The 22747-nt window shown below is 39.1% G+C and overlaps 1 protein-coding gene across 2 annotated transcripts in view; it reads right to left on the bottom strand.

The window, feature by feature from the left end:
• The window catches only part of SLC35F4 (solute carrier family 35 member F4), a 291291-nt gene that overhangs the window by 232369 nt on the left and 36175 nt on the right, over nucleotides 1-22747 (bottom strand). The gene's annotated exons all lie outside the window — the stretch shown is intronic.

The following is a 22747-nucleotide window of genomic DNA, read 5'->3' as shown; positions in this document are numbered from 1 at the left end:
TTTTATTTCTATTTTTCCAAATTTTTCCATATTTTTCATATTGAATATGCGCTATTCAAATAAAATACCACTGTAAATTACATTTCCTAAATGACAAATTTGTTTTTACAAAATGTAGTGTTCCATTTTTGTATACCTCCTTTTTCTGTCTTCTCTCACATCCTTACCAAAAAAGGTGAAAAGCAAATGAATATTGCAATAAAGATATCTGATCTTCAAAAGTTTTGTGAATTAGCAACAACACAAATGTTTGTTCCCACAGCTAAAATTACAGCTGCATTTTTAAAGTAAATTGCTAACCAGAGCAATGAAATGTTATAATCTCTACAAAAGAGTTGACATGGCCTTATAGTATAGTCATTAAAAATAAAGGTGCTATTTTATTACTGTAAAACCAAGGACATTTTGACATTAGCAAGGATGTGAAAATATTGTGTCTCAAACACCACCAATCATATCTCCAAATTTTAATTATTTTCAGCCAAATATAGTGGCCTGCCTCAAAAGCTATATTAAAATAAATTGTAAATGTTGTAATCTCAAAAAAAAGTTAGCATGCTCTTTCTGCCAGATAGCTTCAAATAATTTTATTTAATAGAATATCATGATATTTATTTCTTCAAAGACAAGTAGAATATAGAAATATGAAATGATTTTCCTAGGGTCACACAGAATAAAATATAATTTCTGTTAGACACTCACTGATTTATGACTGTTTCTTGGGTTTGTTTGATTTAACAAACATTAAAAGCCTGAAAATATGTTACCACTGGGTTGTGTGGAGAAAATGATTTTTTTTAAATCAAAATTCCTACATTGCAAATGTAATTTTGAATAAATCAATATTTAGTGTTTTTATTTCCAAAGCAAACATTTGGAAAAATAAAACTACTTCCAAGTTGGCTTTGTGGGGAATTGCTACTAATAACTATTGTTAAACATTCTGCAAAAATACGACATTCAATCCCATTGCCTGATAATAATAAGCTTATCAGAACAAAGCATAAATAAATAACTCTTGCTATTGTCTTTTTAGCTTCAGAAAATAACACATACTCTTAATCATTGATAATTTTATGCATTTAAAATCTAGAAACATTTATTAAAAATTAGTAGTAAAAATAGTAGTTTTTCCATTTTCTGCCCATTTTACTTACTCTATTTTGAGGAAGAAGAGTGACAAATAGGATTAGTAAATTCAGGCTGAATGGAAAAGGTATGCTCCAGTTAGCTTGACTGTTCTTCCTCTTGAGAGCATGAGCTATCTCTGCTCCTTTACATCCAAAGCCTTCACCCTCCTCCTTGAGGGGAATTCTGCCCCAGCCAGTGCTACCTGGGTGGGGCCAGGTAGTTCTGCCTAACTCAGAGCTTCCCCTGTTAGCAACCCACAGAGCCAACAGAGCCAAAGCCATTACCTCCCTCCTGCCTCCCAGCAGGAAACAGGCAATTTTTGGCCCCGTCTTTATGCTGTTTTACATCTCAAAACCAAGCCTCTTTGAGCACCACTTTTAGCGAAGTTTTGTTCCAACAGGGCTGTAGCAAAACACTATACTTGCTCTCAGAGGAAGAGTTTTCATTCAGTACTGATTGATTTGAAAAAACTCCAAGCCACATCTACTGATTGATTTATAAGGAAGCCATCAATCATCACATAAGACAGTGAATTCCATTGAAAAATTTGCTTACCAACATCACAATTTCTGGCCATATCACTCTACCACTTATATTATTATTTATTACTGTTTTTTTTTTCTTTTAAAAGGTTCATTTATTTTTACTTGCCAGGCACTGTATTAGTCTGTCCTCATGCTGCTAATAAAGACATACCTGAGACTGGGTAATTTATAAAGAAAAAGAGGTTTATCGATTCACAGTTCTACATGGCCAGGGAGGCCTCACAATCATGGTGGAAGGCAAAGGAGGAGCAAACGCATGTTTTACATGGCAGCAGACAAGAGAACGTGTGCAGGGAAACTGCCCTTTATAAAACCATCAGATCTTGTGAGACTTATTCATTATCATGAAAACAGCACAAGAAAACCTGCCCCCGTGATTCAGTTACCTCCCACCAGGTCCCTCCCATGACACCTGGGGATAATGGGAACTACAATTCAAGATGAGAGTTGGGTGGTGACACAGCCAAGCCATATTAGGCACAATTATAAATGCTTTATGAATATTAACTCTTTTAATTCTCACAACAATCCTATGAGGTAGGTATTATTATTGCTATAATTTTGGAGATGAGAAAACTGATGCACGGAAAGATTAGCAATTTGGCTCAAAGTCAAACAGCAACTGGAATCTGCTCCACGTGTGCTGGCTCCATGGTCACCTCTGACCCACCACAAATATAGAAAGTGATCACAACAAAGACAGTCAAAGACATGAATGTTATCACATTATAAAAATCAAAATAAAATACAAAGCATAATACTAATTGATTAACAAAAACTCACACCTGGAAATTCCGTTTTTCTTTGTGCCAAAAATAACTGTTAATGATCAGTTGGTAACAAAAATCAGAATTTAAAAATTAAAATGAAATACACAGAGTAATAGCCACTTGATTTATAAAAATATACTCCTGAAAATTCTTTCTCCAGCTTGCGCAACATGGCAAGATCCCATTTCTACAAAAAATTAAATTTAAAAGCCATTATCTGGGTGTGGTGGTGCAAAACTGCAGTGCCAGCTAGTAAAGAGACTGAGGCAAGAGGATCACTTGAGTCCAGGAGGTCAAGGCTGCAGTGAGCCATGATGGCACCCCTGCACTCCAGCCTAGGTGACAGAGCAAGACTCCATCTCAAAAAGAAAATTTTTTCTCATGCAAGAAATTAACTGCTGAAAAGTCAGTATCAACAGCTTCATTTTAAGTGGCTTTAAGACTAATTAGAAGGAAGTGCCCTGAAGGGAAAAAGGATTTTACTCCATTTTTCTTCTTTTTTTCTATGTACTGAGCAGAAATCTACAGGAGGTTGAACAGCCCTGAATCACTGAGTTTATATAGTGGTGTTTTTTGTCCAGTCACATTCTTCAATGTCTTTTTGGTAATGATTTGTATTCCTCCTATTTGTATTCCTCCTATGCACCCCCATACCTTTTATCCCACCAGGAACCTGCCTCCAAGTGATCCATGTGGTCAGCAGGAAGTGAATTACAGTTCTTGGCTCTACCACTTCAGTTTCACCTAAGCAATAACCCTGTATCTGTGAAACCAAGGCTTTGATGGGCTATTGTTTTCATAAAGTTTGCATGTAAGGGAGACAGTGTTAAGTGTCTCTCCCTCGCCTCCCCTACTCCCACCGCCCCCCCCCCCCCCCCCCCCCCCCCCCCCCCCCCCCGTTTCCTTTGCCTCCTAGTCACACAGCTAGGATACATTTCCCAGCTTTCCTTGCAGTTAGGTGGAATCATGTGACTGACTTCTGGCCAATAGACTACGAGTAGAAGTGATTCATGGCACTTGCAGTCCCGGCCCCTAAGTAACTCCATGCCCTCTTTTGCCCTGTGCAGTGGCTAGAAGAAGCAGACTCCAGGACCCAGAAGAACCTAAAGCCCCAAATAGGGGTCTGATTCCCTGACTGACTATGGTACAGAAGATCCACCCCCATCAAAGCCTACATTAAACCATGGTGTGAGGTGAGAAATCACCTTTTACTGTCTTAACTCATAGATTTTGAGGTTCTTGATTACAGCAGTTTATTCTAATTAATATAATGTCTTATAGCAAATGCTTAACTCTTGATATTTAAAAATTGTTCATCTGTGATTCCCTTAAAATGACCATTATTTGGTAAACACTGTTATCAGAGACAGTGTCCCACACGGCTTGATTATTCTTTCCTTAAAATGTGCTTCCGGAAGCTGACAAAATTAATCAAAGGCTGCATCATACTGAGTCATCTTCCAGCAAATTCTGCTCTGTAACTTAATGGGTTTTCTCTTTCTGCCAATCCTTCACTATAACTGGCACATTGAATAAGCAGGACTCATGGGATTTAATCATAAAACTTGTTTTTTTCCACTGTCTCTTTAAACCTGGTCAGGTCCTTCCCTTAACCCTGACTTTTGTGGTCATGCTTAGGTAAAAGAATGATCTACTGTCATTTTAAATCAGTATTGTAGTCTTAACTCAATATTGAAATATGTTTAGTTGAATGCAGTCATCACGAGACCAATCATCATTCAAAGTTGAGATTTCTCCCTGTCACATGCCCCTCCTCCATCCTGAGCCAGCAGCCTGCTAGTCCCCCATCCTAGGGAAGGAGGCATTGTTAACACCTCTACTAACTTCTTGCTCCCCACACTTACCAGCTGTTGTTTCTGACCTGTGTCCCACCCAAGGTTGAAGCTGTGAGGGTGAAGAAGTAAAAGGCCAAGAAAATTCTTATTGGATAGGTACTATAATAAGTTAGTACTGTCCTTTCTGGTTCTAAGGAGCATTTGAAGCTTACATTTTCTATTGTGTGTATCCCTGTGGGTTTTCATAATTTTATTTTTTGTTTGTTTACAGCAGTTTAGAAAAGTTGACGGAGATTATGGGACAGGGAGCCCCTCAAAATTATTGCTGACACCATCACTGGCTGTTCTCACTTTTAACCTCTCTTCTCACAGTCCTTAGTATCAACACCTGGTATGTTTCACGCTGGATCATGTGAGCCCAATCTTCCTGCAACAAAGTCTCTAGTGCCTGACAGCTGTCAGATTGTCCATAGTAAGCTGTATAGCCCCTTCTTTGACCTTATCAGTGTCTGCTCATGGCCTATGCAGTATTTCAGAGAATACTATGCAAAAAGGCCAGGCCTTAGCTTAGAGGTCAGAACTCTGAATTGCATAAGTCTCAGCTAGTCTCAAAGAGAAAAGCTCATTGTGCCCCATGTAGAAGTGAAAGTGATCGTTCAGACTATACACACCTGGAAGTTGTGGCCCCATCTTACTTCATAATTCCTCTAAGACAGATGAATGTTTTGTCTAGATTTGTATAGTATTAGGCAATTCTAATTTTGTCAGGTGACAAACTGACTTATTAAGGGAAGCTCTGTCCCAAATCCCAGTTTTTGAGACAATAAATAAAACATATTTCTTATAAATATCCTGACTTCAAAGTAGAGGACACTGGGTAACAGAGACCTGTCTGACAGAGCTAAGCAGGAGAGAGGATTCAGTGAAGTTTGATTATGGATCTGGAATTACAACCAAGGCAGCAGCTTCTCTGAACTTAACTACACAATACTTATCACTTGAATAGAATAATTTTTCCTCATTTCCCACCAAAACTGAGCACCATAGTTTAGAAAGGTGGGGAAAGGTAGAGTGGAAAGATGAAGCATTTCAGTGTGAGCTCACGTTCAGAATCTCTACTTACTAGCTGTGTCACATGGGACAAGTTACATAATCTTTCTGAGCCTCAATTGTCTCGGCTCTAGAATAAGCCGAGTAGGTATCGCAGAGCTATTATGAGAATTAAATAAAATGTATACCAAGAGGTCTAAAACAATCAGTGCCTGGCATTTAACAGATACTGAACAAATAGCCCTTCCCCTCCCCACCTTTAAAGGACCACCACAGATGTGGAAGACATGGTATTCTGCAGGTGTTTTCAGTTGGTAAAGTGCTTTTAGCTGTTAAAGCACCTTCACAGCTGTTTTCTTTGTTTTCTAAAGAGAAAAGGAAGATGTGAAGAAAATAAATACAAAAAGAGGAAACTCTGGAAGATGGACAGAACATTGCATAACAAAAATGATGGCTAGCAGACGTGCGATGTGCATGTAGAGTTTTCACGAGGCAAGCGACAGTCCAGTGAGAGTGAGTTAACTCTGCAGTAAACATTCTCCAATTTCAATAGTAAGTTTGAGACCAGCCTGGGCATCGTAGTGAGACCCTGTCTCTACAAAAAAATTTAAAAATTAGCTGGGCATGGTGGGGCACGCCTGTAATCCCAGCTACTTGGGAGGCTAAGGCAGGAGGATCGCTGGAGCCCAGACGTTTGAGGCTGCAGTGAGTTATGATCATGCCACTGCACTCCAGCCTGGGTGAGACAGCAAGATTCTGTTTCTTAAAAAAAAAAAAAAAAAAAGTAATAATAAAGTCAAATGTCTGAGTTTGCTATGAATTTGACTTAGAAATTCATTTTTGAGAAGAAAAATGTCTTGCTATTGCGATTGCCCACCAGTGAAGCAGCAGTGACACTAGCTAATCACTGATGTGTATTCCCTGAGGAATACCACCAAGCCAGGCTATTAAAACTTCCTAAATATAGCTTGGGTGGTGTCACGTCTGCTGGGCTCTTTTAGATCTCATATCCAAAGCAAGTGTAAATCTGCACTACAGATAAAGTGTGGCCCAGCTGGAACCCAAACTGTGCCCCTTCCCTCCCACTTCCCTTTCGGAGTCCACTTACATGAGGCCACTCAGTATCCACCGAGATATAAATCATGCTAAAGAAACAGAGCATCAGTCCCCACCCTCCTGGCCCACCAGCACTGTTCTTCTGGCCTCTGACTAAGTCCTGGAAAAGGGCAGCTTAGGGAGATATTTCACAAAATGTATTCACAAGTATCTGAGAGGCCCCCAGGCAGCTAGGCTTTTGGAGTATATGATAAAGTGGGGCAAAGAGAGGAGGAAAGGAGCTGTCCTATGTCACTGGAGGAAATTGTGGCATTTCACCCAGTGCTCAAGGTCCTGGGGCCCAATGAATTTGGATTTAAATTCATGCTCTGACATTTTCTAAGTGTATGACTTGGGGCAAGTTTGTTAACCTCAGCATCATCATCTATAGAATGGACAAAGAAAAAAAAAAGCATCCTTTAGTCTTCCTGAGACTTAAACTAGACCCATGTAAGAGCAATGCCTTCTGACTTTTCTGAAGTCATGACAGTCACAGAAAATACCGCATGTACAGTATAATCCTATGACATAATGCAACTGCTTGATCATAGAGATAACAGCATTAGATGTCCTGAGACCACAGGACCTGACCTTCCTCCTTGAGGGTTGAAGGGATAATAATAACAGTGATAGCAAACAGCATCTGTGTAGTGATTCCTATGTGCCAGGAGCTGTTCTAAGTGCTTTAATTGATTAACTCATTTGATTCTCAGAGCAATCCTATGATACGGGAGTATTATTATCTCTGTCTCTCAGATGAGGAAACAGGCACAGAGAGGCTAAGGAATGTACCTAAGATTACACAGTCTGTGAGTGTCAGGTCCAACCCAGGCAGTTAGATCCAGCATCCTCACTTCCCACCAATTACCCAGTAGGGCCTTTCAATATCATGGCCCAACTCCACCCCAACACCATGCCCTACTGGGGCACTCTGCAGTATGGCCCTTCTCACACAGCAGCTAACTTATAATAGCATTAATACTTATAAAAAGTACTTTTATAGGCCGGCTGTGGTGGCTCATGCCTGTAATCCCAGCACTTTGGGAGGCCGAGGCCAGTGGATCACCTGAGGTCAGGAGTTCGAGATCATTCTGGCCAATATGGTGAAACCTCATCTCTACTAAAAATACAAAAATTAGCCAGGCATGGTAGTGTGCACCTGTAGTCCCAGCTAGTCAGGAGGCTGAGGCAGAATTGCTTGAACCCAGGAGGGGGAGGTTGCAGTGAGCAGACTGAGGCTCTGTCTCAAAAAAATAAAAAAAGGTATTTTTATAAATATTAATGATTTCTTATAAAAAGTATTTTTAGAAGTACTAATTTTGTATAAGATATGGGGTTTTATAAGCATAAAAAGCATTAATACCTATAAAATCCGCTCAATCAAGTGTGTGGATGGATGCACCAACAAGATGCACAGCATCAGTGGGTTTGACAGGACAATGGGCACTGGCCTGGTTGGTTGTGGTGGGAATCACAGAGACAGGCAGGGCTGGCTCAGCAGCAGGCCACACCACAGGAAGGGAGGAAAAGAGAATGGATTCCTCATGGTGGTGCAAATTCCCTTTGGTGGTCCATGCTCTGGGGTTGTATCACTGTCCAATAAATCATTGTGGGGACACTTTAGGGTCTAGAAGTCTAGCATTAGCAGTGGGAATTAGAGTCATTCTGTTTTTAACCATAGGCTTACTGTTGCAGTTACCCCTAATCAGGCCTGGCCTGAAAAAGCCCAGGATGCAGCTGTATGATGTGTTGAACTTTAACATGTTCATCTGCTGGTTATAAATAGTAAACTTCTGAAAGGCAGAAAATGTTTCTCTTGCATTTTGATAGCTGCTAGCGTTTGTCAGAGCCCTTTTCACATAGTAGGCCATCAATAAATGTGCAATCAAGTTAATTAAACATATTTAATAAAGATTTACTACCTAGGGCTAGCCCTTGAAACAATTACTTCCAACTTCAGAATTTTCTTTTGCAGAGGCAATGGCATCAGTTTTTCTGCTCTAAGTTTAAGGAAGAACAGGAAAACTAGCAAAGACAAACCCAAAGACCTAGTCCAAACTCTGAACACACTTATTCAACACCAACTCTATTCAAGCCTCTCTTTCAACATAAAGCAGTCTTTCTTCTCTGTAGAAAAGGTTACAAATGAAAGATGCTGTTTGCAAACTCAATCCTGACGCTTTCCTTAAATCAAAGAACACATTCCCAACAGTACTTTTCATTATTTATTAATTTATTATGAATACTAATTCTGAATGCATTCAATCAAATGTGATTTGATGAAATAATAGTTGCTGCCATGAGCAAAGAAAGAAAAGTTGCTGCAATGTGTGCCATTACTCTTTAAGTAAATGGTTTTCAAGTGTATAAATGTGGTTTCAGGTGGGTTTGAAGCACTGGTTGTCATGTCTGAACATTTGGATCCCAGGTGTGGAGATGGAATAGGGACAGAATGTGATGCAGCGAACATAAATTAAATGAGACTGCATTTTCTTGCGTGGAACCCTTAGAGATGCTTGCCATGGAAACTGAAACATCTCTGTTTTAAAAATTAAATGTCATTTAGGAGTGCTTTGCCAGATACAAACATCTCAGTGACAATTTAGAACAGGGTTTGGCAAGTTACAGTTCATGGGGCAAATCCAGCCAATCTTCTGTATTTGTAAATAAGATTTCATTGAATACAGTCACACTCATTTGTTCATGTATTGTCTATAACTGCTTTTGCTGCACTACAACTGCAGAGTTAACTAGTTTCAAAAGGCACTAAATGGCCAGCAAAATGAAAAATACTATCTAACCCTCTACAGAAAGTTTGCCAACCCTTTATTTAGAATAACACCCAAAGTCACAGATACCAATGTCTCAGTGACAATTTAAACTGATACCAAAATTCATTTCACCAATTCACAGCCCAACCTCCTAAGACATCTGAATTTAATTAGGGTGTTTTTAAGCATCTGTATAATTGACTCCTTGAATTGTTGACATGATGCTCATTAAAGAGAAGCACATTTTTCCATAAGTTGGTCATAGGGGAAGTAGAAGATATGGGTGGTTCCCTTGATATTGGCAAATTGGCATCTAAGTCATGTACAGAAAATCATATTTGTGGTTCTTATTGCATTTCTTATCATAGGTGAGTGTTTACCTGTCCCCTTAACTTCAAGGGCTGGGACAAACTCTAAAACATTAAGATGTATAAGAAAGAAAAAGAATTGAAAAATCAATCTCTCAATTTTTAATATGTGACCCTTCTTATTTCTACCTCTGATGCTTGCCTAGCTATGACCTAGCTCCTGGCAAGGCAGAATTTACTTAAGGATTTGTCATTGTCTTTTGCAGGAGCCCCCTCCTACTCACACATTATTCCATTTTAGTCCCTCACCCGAAACTCCCCCTAAATAGCGCATCTCCCTGGATGCTTGACTAGCCAAGAAGAGCAGTATTACCAACGTCCCCAGGAATAACTTTTCTTACATTCCTCCTCATAGGCACACATTTTTTTAAGTGTGGAAAAAGGGAAATTTAAGAAGTAAAAAAGATAGTGATGAAAAGTCAACATGTAGTAAAGAAAAAGACTTTTGGAGAAGGGAGAAGCAGCATGCAGGATTACCCCAAAGGCAAAAACCTATTGATAAAGAAGCAAATAGAGAGCCAAGCTGTCAAAAGAGAAGGAAGTAAAAATGTGGTGGTCTGGCCTAATGCAGGGCATTTTCATTTTACCCAGCAACATTGTTCTTTCAAGACACACTTTATATTGCCTCTGAGAGGAGAGTTGCACTTCACGTACCTGCAGTCCAGGGAGAATCACAATGATGGTGGCAGATCTCTCTCTTAATTGTCATTGGGTCCCATGCATGTAAAATCCTATTTTCACAAACTTCATAACACAATGTAATGTCTTTGTTTTTCTTCTCATTAAACAGAGCCAAATGGCTACACTGCAGAGGAGGCTATTGTCTACTGATAGTTACTGGGCAAAAGCAAATCAAGTACTGCAACTCAGGCACCAACACAGAATCCACCCCCACTCCTTCAGCCCTCCCAGTCATGCAGAAAATCAACCTCCTTGTATTCTAAATTTCCACTATTCAGAAACCTTAGCTCAGGGCCTACCTGATTTGGGATTCATCACTCCAACCCCTGAAGAAACTCAGTTTACTAACTCAGAACCAGAAAACACATACGATCTCTTAACATTTTATAGATGCTAATTTCTTGTGTTGAATTTACTGATGTAGTAACAACAAAAGGTACAATAGGGTCTACCTTATAACACATTGAATGCTGTATATTCATAAGCTGAGAGGCAGAACTGAGATAAGAATGAGGCAAGTCAAGTGACTAAAGCACAAAATTTAAGAAAGTACTTACTGTTGGGATGTATAAGCAGAGTCAACAATCTTTGACCAATGGGGGATGGGAGTTTGTAGATAAATGTTCCACCGTTACCTCCTCTGAGTGCATGATTTGAGTTGCATTCTGTAGACTACACAGAAGGAGGCATGATTGAGTTTCAACTGCCCACAACAGTGACTACTTGATAATAAACCTTTCATTTGCCTTTCCCTCCTCTGTTTTATTCTTTTGAAACTCTCACCCCAGCTCCATGGAATCACCTCTCAACTACCTCCTAAGTGCAAGCCTGTGTCTCAGGCTCCACTTTCTGGCAAAACTCAAGCTAAGAGAGTTAATACAGGAAGTATATGTTCAGAATGGGACTCTGGAACTAGTGACTCACCAGTGACCAGTATCACTATCAAAAGGCTCACCTCTAGTAGATGAAAATGAGGTACAGGCGACAGATGAATCCCTGGTTTCTGTACTTGAACAGTATGGGGGAATGCAAATTATAAGGATTGTTTGGCTGGCCTTAGTTAACTGCAATCGCAGAGCTACAGAAATCTCTAACAGATCTCTTATGTCTAAACCAGTGCCCTGATAAGAGTGGGCTCCTGAGCCTTAGAGGTAGAAAGGCCTGAGAATTTTGAATACCTGGATCCCTTTGAATTCTCCAGCCTGGAAGAAGCAGCATCCTCCCTCTTATTAGAGAATGGCCTCCTTTCCACTGGAGATGCTGCAAGGACTTCACCTGAGGCAGGTGCTTCACGTGAAGAGGCTTTTCATCCCAAGAGCTACCACACTTCCCCTTATTGCCTCCAGAACAGGCTGCACCACAGCCCATGGAAGGAAATAAAATCTCTGCTGTGGCAGGAATGAGGATATATGCAATGGAACTGCAGCCTTCTAATGTGTGCTGCTGGAACCCGGAGAGTGGAGAATACTTATGAGACAGGTCTTCAGGGTTTTACAGGCAGAAAATACAGTGGGGATAGGGGAGGATTTATTGATGTGCTATGATTTCAGAGCTTAATGTTCTGGCAAGGTCACCTGATTCTGATTCAAAAGTGTGGTTAGAATGGCCCATTAAAAATGGAACATGTCCATGGCCTACAGTGAATGAGGCAGAGATTATGGAATTGTCTCAACGGAGTATTGAGGTAGGAGTCAGAAACCTCTGAGGGGTGAGACTGTTAGAAAGGATTTAAGTGCAGCTGGAGAACTCACCACCTGAATGTATTCTCCAGAAGGGTCCAAGGAGAGTTACTTCATTAAAACTATAGGGAATGCACAGGTGAGAGGCATACCAGACCCACTGAGAAGCTAGGCAATGGCTGTCCTCTGCAGGTTAAAATTAACAGTAGGTGATACTGCTGTGGAACTGGGTTCCCAACTTCAACATCAGTATATACATGAGGTTGTGGAATTTGATAATGGCAGAGGCCAGATGTTAGCACTTAATCATCAGAGACAAGGAGGAAGTAATTGCCCCCATGGCATCAAGGCTGGAGGAAAAGTCGGGGGTTCTCCAATAACTAAAATTCATGGGTCTGGAACCAACAGTGAAGTAGGATTGAGCCCTGTCAGCATTCTGCTCAGTGACCCACTTGCTGAATGTGACTTCTTCTCTCCACAGACAGGATCTGTGAACCAAGGGGTAGGGGAGGCTTCTACCAGAGGATGCAGTAAGGGGCTTGACCACAAAGCTATAATAATCAATTAATCATATGAGCTCTTCATTCCAGTAGACCACTGGGCAAAGAAAGGATCACTGTAAAGATGGGAGCTATTGACCCTGGTTGCAATCAAGATCTAGGACTGATGCTACACAAGAAGAGCAGAAAGAAGAATGTCTGTATATCAGGGAATTTACTGGTGTGTTTCATGGTGCTTCTGTGTCCTGTGGTCACATTAAATGTGAAATCTCAGCAACCATGGTCCAACAGGTGTTAAAAAAAATAAAATAAACAAAGGCTCAGACCTCTAAGGGATGGAGATGTGGGTCACTGACCAAGCAAACAACTTAGAACTGCTTAAACACAATATAAGCATGAATGAACTCTAGAATGGGTTATAGAAGAGAGTGATGATGAATATCAATTACAGCTTCAGGACCAAGTACAACATGTGGACTAGCTTGTTTCAATAACCCTGCCGTTGTACATTTGTCATAAGTTGCAGCAATTCTGCCGATAACCTGATAAAGAGACTTTACCAAACACTTACAGCAAGCATCACATTGAATGGTACAGCATTAGGAACATTCCTTTTAAATTCGGTTTCAAGACAAGAATCTCTGCTGTGGACAGCTAATTAATATCCTGCAGACATCCTAACCAATACATTAAATTTAAAAAAATTTGAGAGGAATAAGAATTAGAAAAGAAGAGACAAAATTGTCCTTGGTTACACACAATATGATTGTCAATGCAGAAAATCTAAGAAAATCTGTAAAGAAATTACTAGCACTGAAAAGAAGATTGACTAGGTTGTGAAATACAAGATCTATATTCTAAAACCAATAACACTCCTTTTTACCCATAATATTGGATTCAAAAATAGAATTTTAAAAATTATTACAATGAAATATATAAAGATATGCCATATGGAGAATATTATACAACTGTATGGTGAAATTTTAAATATATAAATAGATACACAATGTTTAACAATAAGGAGAATTTCCTAATTAATTCATGAATCAAATCTAATACAAACAAAAATTTCAACAAGGTTGTTCATGAAATTTGACAAGCTGATTCCATAATGCATATGGAAGAGCAAAAGGCCAAGAATGACAGAGACAGTTTTAGAAAACAAGATAGAAGAAATAGGCTGGGTGCGGTGGCTCATGCCTGTAATCCCAGCACTTTGGGGGGCCGAGGCAGGTGGATCACAAGGTCAGGAGTTCGAGACCAGCCTGGTCAACATGGTGAAACCCCATCTGTACTAAAAAAAAAAATACAAAAATTAGCTGGTCATGGTGGCATGCGCCTGTAATCCCAGCTACTCGGGAGAGTTGTTTGAACCTGGGAGGTGGAGGTCTCAGTGAGCCGAGATAGCCCCATTGCACTCCAGCAAGGGCGACAGAGCAAGACTCCGTCTCAAAAAATAAATAAATAAATAAATAAAAGAAGTAGAAGAACTAACCCTACTAAATATCAAGGCTTCTTATAAATCTATAGTACTTAGGACTGTGTGGTATTGAGGGAATTAGAAAGTTGTCTTATGGAATAAAGGATTCCAAAATAGACCCACACCTATATGAAAACCCAATACATGAGAGGGGTGGAATTGAGAATAACTGGGAGAACCGATGGATGAGCAATTCAATAAATATACTGAAACAACTGGTTATCTTTGTGGGAAAAAAATAAATTTGTATGCCTATACCACATCATAAATAAAAATCAATTTTAGGTATTAAAATCCTACACATGAAAAATAAAACTTGAAACATTTAAAAGCAAATATAGATTTTTAATGATCTTTTGCTAGGAAAGGGTTTCTAGAAACACATACACACACAGAAATCATAAAAAAGACTAGCATACCATTCAGCCCAAATGTAAACATCTTTCAATACATGCTTATTATTATTGATTGTTCTAAATAAAAGTATGTAAGAGTAGGCTGAAAAGAGTTTTTAGGGCAGCAACTAAAGGCAAAATGTGAGTCTGGGTAAGAGAAAAATGGTCTACTTTATGCAAGAGTTACAATTCTCCAGTGCACAGAAAGCATGCCACAGCGGAGAAAAATAATGTACAAGCCAATGCAAGACACATTTCTCACCAATGATCAGAGGTGACTCAAAAGCTACATACGTCTCGGTAATTAATGTTTTCTTCTGAACTTCAATGAATTGTTCTCTTCAGAGTATCTATAATGCCACAAACTACATCGTTTAACATTTTATTCTTTTGAAAATGTATTTGATGAGTGAGTGTCAATAGAGAGGAGACAAAACTTCCTTTTTGGTAACAGATAAAACTTCTCAAGGTTTAGAGTATGAACTGAGTAAGCCCCTGAGGATTGTATTTTTAGTGTCAGATCTCATGACAAGGCACTGCTTCTAGAAGGATCATCAGTCTTACAAATTCCAGTTGATTGAAGTAATAAGAATACCTGGCAAAGATGCAGGTATTCTTAGAGAATAGAGAAATGACTGATTTCTAATCATGCCGCTAATGCCTTGGAAGTGTATGTTAACAAAAAGAGAAAGCTTGCTATCACATAAGACTTATAAAACTCCTATTCTTTAATGTGACCTAAATTTTTCAGCTTGATTCACTTTATCAGTTATTAGTACTTTTTTTTCATGTTTGCCTTATTTCATACTTGTAAGACAATTCATTCATGACCCTTAATTGCCATTGTTGCCTGTTCTGTCATTGTCCTGTTTTGCTCCTTCTAACAAGCCAAAGGCAAAAACAATGCTAGTTCAGCCACAGCTTCCAAGTCACACAGACAGCTTCTTCCCAGGCTTTTGGATTTTTGTGATAGTATGGAAAATTATGCTAGAATCCAAAATCTAAAGGTGGCTCTTTTGGCAAATAATGATTACAGTTTCATGTAGAAATTCATTTTGGTATAGAAATTCACTTTGCAGCTAAGGCTACCACTGGGCAAAGGCAAGTTTTAAACTATCGATAGCTTTCCAATGGTAAGAAAAAAGGTGTGCGCATGCAGTATACAAACCATAATAGCAGATAATAAGGGCATTCAGTAAAACTAAAGCAAGATGTTAAGGAGCCTGGAGGAACAAGTGCAATAGTAAAGTTCACTTAAGAACTTGTCCATTCAAGTAAAGTTCATCTGTGGACAACCATGAGCACCTCAAATATAGTCAATTCTTTGCTTTCCACCATGGTTGGGGAAGGTTGGTTAAATCAAATATTCTGGTCAATTACAATGTTAGAAAAATTAATTTGCAGGAAGGGATTTCTAGTAAGTCGAAAGCCTGGTTCTGGTCTAAGCATCCAGGTGACCTCCATTTTACCTGATGCTGAAGTTATCACTAAGAAATATGCTAGAATTGTTCTGCATCAGTTCTGAGGAGGCCAACATACAGGAAATCCAGAACAGTTGGGAGAAGCTGGGAGCAGGGCCAGGAATAGGGTTGGGTAAGTGAGGCACCTAAGGAGGTGCTCACTTTCAGGCACTGACCCTGCCTGCATGTCCATGTCCCTGAGAGTAGGTGTCTCTTTAGATTTGGTGCTTTAGGCTCTTGACTTCTCTTGCCCTACTCCTGGTCCTGGCCTGGCAAACACAAGGAGGCAAGCAAAACCTCAGTCTGTACCCAGTGGCTGTTCTCTGGCTATGCTGATGCTTCTCTGACAGCTCAGACCTCATGGAAACTTTGGGGACCTGAGAGACTTTACCTTTGTCTTGGAGCACATTACATTGTCTGATTTGTGTAGTTACCTGACTAGAGGTAAGTTTCTGTGTCCTTTGCTTTATATTCTTTATCCTTTTACTGTGTTTCTTGGCACCTTTCCACCAATTACATCATTGTTCTGCAGTATCACCTATGCAACACTTAACACTAAAATAAGATTCAAGAATCAAAACACAGAAAGAAAATCAAGGTCAGCATTGTGAACAGCAGTGATTATACTGCAGGTGTAAGGAGTTAGCAGACAGTTGCAGACCTATGGGAAGAAGGCAAAGTAAACTAGGTTATTCTCTATAGTCACCTAAAAAATTCTGGTTGTTAGCCATCTGACAGTTCTTAAGGTTTTTTTTTCCTCTTGTTTTTTCGTGGCCTCTTATTGCTTAAAAACCCCAACATATTACTAGCTCCAAATAAAAATGAGTAATTCAAAGACCAATAAAGAAACAATATTGCTGTTTATATGCAAAAAAGCAGTGGATCTTCTGCCTTAATACAGCTGACTATAATGTCCAAGGGGTCTCTCCTAGGGTTCTGATTATCTATTGCTCAATAACCTACCCTAAAATTCTGTGGCTGAAAACAACACCCTTGGTTTTCCTCCTACTTTGAGGTCAATTTTTTTCTCCATCACTTTTGTGGCTTTCTCCTCCTATGTCACATTTCTAAAGGCTGGGGTGCCTCGGGTGCTAGCGCCTGGAGTGTCCAGGGCCTGCTCTCTTCTGTGTCTACAGCTTCATCCCCTAAGTGTTCCCAGGCATCAAAAAATCCATATAGTGATATACTCCAAGTTAGTATCTCCAGCTCGAAATTCTCTGGGGCAACTCCAGGCTTATGTCTGTGGCTGACTATTCAGTGGCCAGAGAGATCTTAAAACAGTATCAGATCATGACACTCCACTGTTTAAAACCACCCACAGTCCTCCACTGCACTCAGAACACCCTCCACACTCCTCACCACAACCCTGAGCCCTATGTGAGATGGCCCCAGCTACCTTCTCAGCAGCATTCTCTTGATTGTGCTCCTTACTCACCACCGTCCAGGTTTGCTAGTGCCTTATCTGTCCCCTTCTGCCTGGAACACTCTTGCTCAGCTACCTCAGCCTCACCCTTCAGGCCCCAGCATAAATGTCATCTCCTCACAATATTGTGATCACCCACCCTATCCTCATAGCTCTCAGCAAATCTCTAATTAGCTCATTTATTGTTTACTTGTCATTGTCTGTATTTCCTTCTAGAAAATCAAGTTTGTGAAATCGGGGTTAGTATTACAACATAGCATATTTGAATCACGCTCCAGGGGAGTGGCATAAATTTGAACCATGCAAAGCCCCTGAGGGGCCCTGCTGTCTTGTTGATAGCTATATCCCTGGTACCTGATATAGTGTCTGGTTCCTAGTTGGTGCTCAATTAATATTTTCCAATGAAGGAATGAACTAATGACTCTGGCTCTATGATTTCAAAAGTCTTGGGAGTCTTGGGCAACTTGCAATCTGACACTACCTCTATTCCGGTCTTAACAGATAGGTGTTTATCACATAGAAATTCAGAGAATACTGTTAAAGCATGATGAATAACATCTTTAATTATTAAAAATCAGTTTGGTTTTATAATCATTTCAATTACTATTTGACTAAATTATATAAAAATTTTAAATATGGACATGGAAAAAATAAGAAAATAAGGTACCCAAAATCTCACCTTTCAGATGAATAATGCATTAAACATATCATTTACTACTTTGTTTTCTTGTACATTTTAAGATTTGTCTGTACCCTGTAGACATTTCTCAGAATGGAATTTCAGCTAATTTTATATCATATTCCCCAAATCAGGAAGTAAAGAACAATATTCTAATATCTGGCAATAATTGATGGAAACCTGGAGGACCATTTTGATGCTTTTAGATGATCTTTACTAGCCTACTGGAATAACGTCACTTAAAAGATTTATAATCCGTTGATCAACAAAACGTGACACCTAGAATCCAGAATTCTGTTTGCATGTATCAGAAAAGTTTGATTACTAGGTCAGAAGTCTGAATCACTAGAGTTGAAAGTTAGTACACATGCTTCACACATTCATTTAGTATTTAATCAACAAATGCTAACTGAGCATCTACAGTGTCAGCAATGTTCTAGACCCTGGGCAACACAGCAGTCAAAGCTTGGTCTAATAGGGGGACAAGAGATAGAGAGTAGATGATAGGTAGGTAGAAGATAGATACATACATACATACATATGTACATACATATATACATAGAAGATAGATGATTGATAGACAAATTGATGATAGACACATGTAATATGTTTGATGATGACAAATGCTTTGGAGAAAAACAGGCAGTAAAGGATGATGGAGAGGGTGCAATTTTAATTTTTCTTTGGGATTATCAAGGAAGGTCTCACTGAGAAGTAAAAGAAGTGAGAGAGCCCGACATAGAGATATCTGGGGGAAGAGTGTTCCAGGCAGAGGAAACACCTATTGCAAAGTTCTGAACTTTGAAAGTCTGATTGGTTCTAGAAAGAGTACAAGGTCAATATGTCTGGAGCTGAGTGAACAAGGGAGAAAGTAGTTGATTGTGTGCTCACAAAAGTGTCAGATTATTCAGGGCCTTAGAGGCTATTGTAAGAATTATGGATTTTACATTGAGTGGAAGAGAAAGCTATGGGAGGAACTGGGGCTTAAAGATGATATCATCTTGATTAATATTAAAAAGGTCCCTCTTGCTTCTGCATGAAGAATAGACTGAGAGTGAAGGGCAAAAGGAGGAAAAAGAGTTAAGAGAGTATAGCAATATTCCAGGGTAAAAGAAAGACGTGAACCAGAATGAGAAAGTGCAGGTGGCAAGAAAGGTCAGTTTGAAATATATTTCAATGATAGAACTTGCACTTGGGGAGGATTTGGAGGTGGGGTCTGTATGGACCATGCCAAGGTCTTAGGCCTGAGCCTCTGGAACGGTGGAGCTGCCATTTACAGACAAGGAGAAGACCATGAGAGCAGGAGGTTTCAGGCGAATACTTCAACCATTCAAACAAAAAAGTTTTTTGTTTAAACAGCAAAAATGCTTAAGCCTTAGAAATATCTGGGAAATAATCGTTTGGCTACATTAAAAGGGAGAAGGTTGAAAGAGTAAATGATGAATGAAGATAAGTGGGGAATTTAAATGCTGGTATGACTAATAAACAAGATACCTTGAGTCTGTTCTAATACTGGGTTTATGTCTTTCAAAAGGGTCTCTAGGCAACCATCAGAAGGATTTGACACTCCCTACCTATGTAGAAAAACTTCTTAGAACTGATCAATTCACCAAGCAATAAAATGCAGTTCTACAAGCTTTAGAACATGTTCAGTAACAAGAAAGTAACTATTTTGCAGATGACATGATCCCATATCTGGGAAAACCCCATTGTCTCAGCCCAAAAGCTTCTTAAGCTGATAAGCAACTTCAACAAAGTCTCAGGATACAAAATCATCATGCAAAAATCACAAGTATTCCTATACACCAACAATAGACAAGCAGAGAGCCAAATCGTCAAATCGTGAATGAACTCCCATTGACAATTGCTACAAAGAGAATAAAATACCTAAGAATACAGATAACAAGGGAAGTAAAGGACCTCTTCAAGGAGAACTACAAACCACCGCTCAAAGAAATCAGAGAGGACACAAACAAATGGAGAAATATTTCATGCTCATGGACAGAAAGAATCAGTATCATGAAAATGGCCATACTGCCCAAAGTAATTTATAGATTTATTGCTATTCCCATTAAAGTACCACTGACATTCTTCACAGAATTAGAAAAAACTATTTTAAAATTTATATGGAACCAAAAATGAGCCCATATAGCCAAGACAATCCTAAGCAAAAAGAACAAAGCTGGAGGCATCATGCTACTTGACTTAAAACTATACGACAATGCTACAGTAACCAAAACGGCATGGTACTGGTACAAAAACAGACACATAAACCAATAGAACAGAATAGAGAACTCAGAAATAAGGCTGCTCACCTACAAGCATCTGATCTTCAAAAAAGCTCACAAAAGCAAGCAATGGGGAAAGAACTTCCTATGTAATAAATGAGGCTGGAAGAGCTGGATGTCCATATGCAGAAAATTGAAACTGGATCCCTTCCTTACAACTTATATAAAAATTACCTCAAGATGGATTAAAGACTTAAATGTAAAACCCAAAACTATAAAAACTCTAGAAGAAAACCTAGGCAATACCATTCAGGACATAGGCACAGGCAAAGATTTCATGATGAAAATGCCAAAAGCAATTGCAACAAAAGCAAAAATTGACAAATGGGATCTAATTAAACTAAAGAGCTGCACAGCAAAAGAAACTATCATCAGAGTGAACAGACAACCTAAAGCATGGCAGAAAATTTTTGCAATATATCCATTTCACAAAGGTCTAATATCCAGAGTCTACAAGAGAAATTAAACAAATTTACAAGAAAAAAAAACCCATTAAGAAGTGGGCAAAGGACATGAACAGACACTTTTCAAAAGAAGACATACATGTGGCCAACAAACGTGGGGGAAAAAAAGCTGAACATCACTAATTATTAAAGAAATGCAAATCAAAACCACAATGAGATGCCATCTCACACCATGAGAATGGTAGTTCTTAAAAAGAAACAAAAGATGGTGGCGAGGCGGTAGAGAAATAACAACTCTTTTACACGGTTGTTAGGTATGTAAATTAGTTCAACCATTCAGGAAGACAGTGTGGTAATTCCTCAAAGACCTAGAATCAGAAATACCATTTGACTCAGCAATCCCATTACTGGGTATATACCCAAAGGAATAGAAATCATTCTATTATAAAGATATATACACACGTATGTTCATTGCAGCACTATTCACAATAGCAAAGACATGGAATCAACTAAAATGCCCATCAATAATAGACTGAATAAAGAAAATGTGGTACATATTTACCATGGAATCCTATGCAGCCATAAAAAAGAACAAGACCATGTCCTTTGCAGGGACACGGATGGAGCTGGAAGCCATTATCCTCAGCAAACAAACGCAGGAACAGAAAACCAAATATTGCATGTTGTCACTTATAAGTGGGAGCTGAACCATGAGAACAGGGAGGGGAAGAACACGCACTGGGACCTTTCACTGGGGCTGGGGAGGGAGAGCATCAGGGAAAATAGCTATGCATGCTGGGCTTAATATCTAGGAGACAGGTTGACAGGTGCAGCAAACCACCATGGCACACGTTTACCTATGTCCTATGTAACAAACCTGCACATCCTGCACATGTATCCTGGAACTTAAAATAGTATTAAATTATTTTTTTAAAAAATAAAGTAACTACTAATTTTTCTCTGAAGGAATTTATTTTCTATTCTCATTAAATATTTCTCCAATACCTATAAAGATGGAAGGCAAGAGGACATGGAATTCTGCAGCAAATACTGACCTATTGTCCACTGATAACCATTAAGAGAAAATTAAGTTATATGTGAAATCCCCACAATGGGGCACAATAGAAGCCAATACTTTGGTGATTTTTTTTAAACAACCTTGTTTAATATACAATTATAAGGCAATCCTTCCGTTCACTCCTTATTTTTAAAAAAAACAGTAAATAAGTCACTAGTTTAACAGGTACTTATTCATGCTATTTTTCTAAATGCATGAACAATTTCCATAAAGCATGAACCTCAGCTGAAGACATTACCAAGCTTTCAACTAATAACCTGCATCTACACTTGTTTTGGTCATGAAGGAGCCCTAGGATGAATCCCAAACTCTAATTGTCTCTTCTTCCAAGTTTCTTCTCATATAATTTCCATCAAAGGGACCTACAGATGTAATTACTGAGTAAGGCAAAAATTAATATAGCTGCTCACCAACAAGCATGCACTTTGCAATAAGCTACAGTTGAGATCACAGGAACCCATGAGATCAGTGGTCCTCAACTTCAGATGCACGTTTGAATCTTGGGAGAGCTTTATTTAAACAAAAAAACCACACCCATGCCCCAGATCCAGTGCCAGAGATCTCCATTTGATTGGTCTGGAAAAGGGATAAGGATATTTTCTAAAGCTCCGCATGATGATAATGTTCGCTCAGGACTGAAACTACCACATCAGAAAAAGCTATGAGCATAGTCAGCATTGCAAGGTATTCCAACGCTAACAGAAAGAGAGTATTATAAATAACAATAATTGGTAATTCAATAGACACACTGGGCCAAATTCACATGTGACAGAAAAATTCAGGGTGAGAATTTAAAAATTCAGGCAATGGATATATTTCAATTTTAAAAAGATCACTTTTCTGTGGTAGTAGAATATCTATTCTTCACACACCTCTCTCCAGAATCCTTTCAAATTAATTTGCTTTTAAATTTAATATAAACAGCCTGTGCTCTCTGCCAAATTCTTAAATACGTGCAAGAAGTCCATTGTGTCACAGAATGTCACCCAGCACCACTCCTAGTCTCAGTAGCCAGCTCATTCCACACGTGGCTGGTGAAACAGGATAGGAGTTGGACTGTTCTTTCAGAAAACAGCAAACTCTCTGGGCAACCCGAGGTCTGCCATGGGGTGAAGGATTCAGAAATTCTGCCTTAGAAAGAAAGGTGAGCAGAG

This window comes from Papio anubis, chromosome 7, assembly GCF_008728515.1.
Source record: "Papio anubis isolate 15944 chromosome 7, Panubis1.0, whole genome shotgun sequence".
NCBI classification, from domain to species: domain Eukaryota; kingdom Metazoa; phylum Chordata; class Mammalia; order Primates; family Cercopithecidae; genus Papio; species Papio anubis.
Note: the sequence above shows the minus strand (reverse complement) of the source record. Positions and strands in the feature narration are given on the sequence as shown.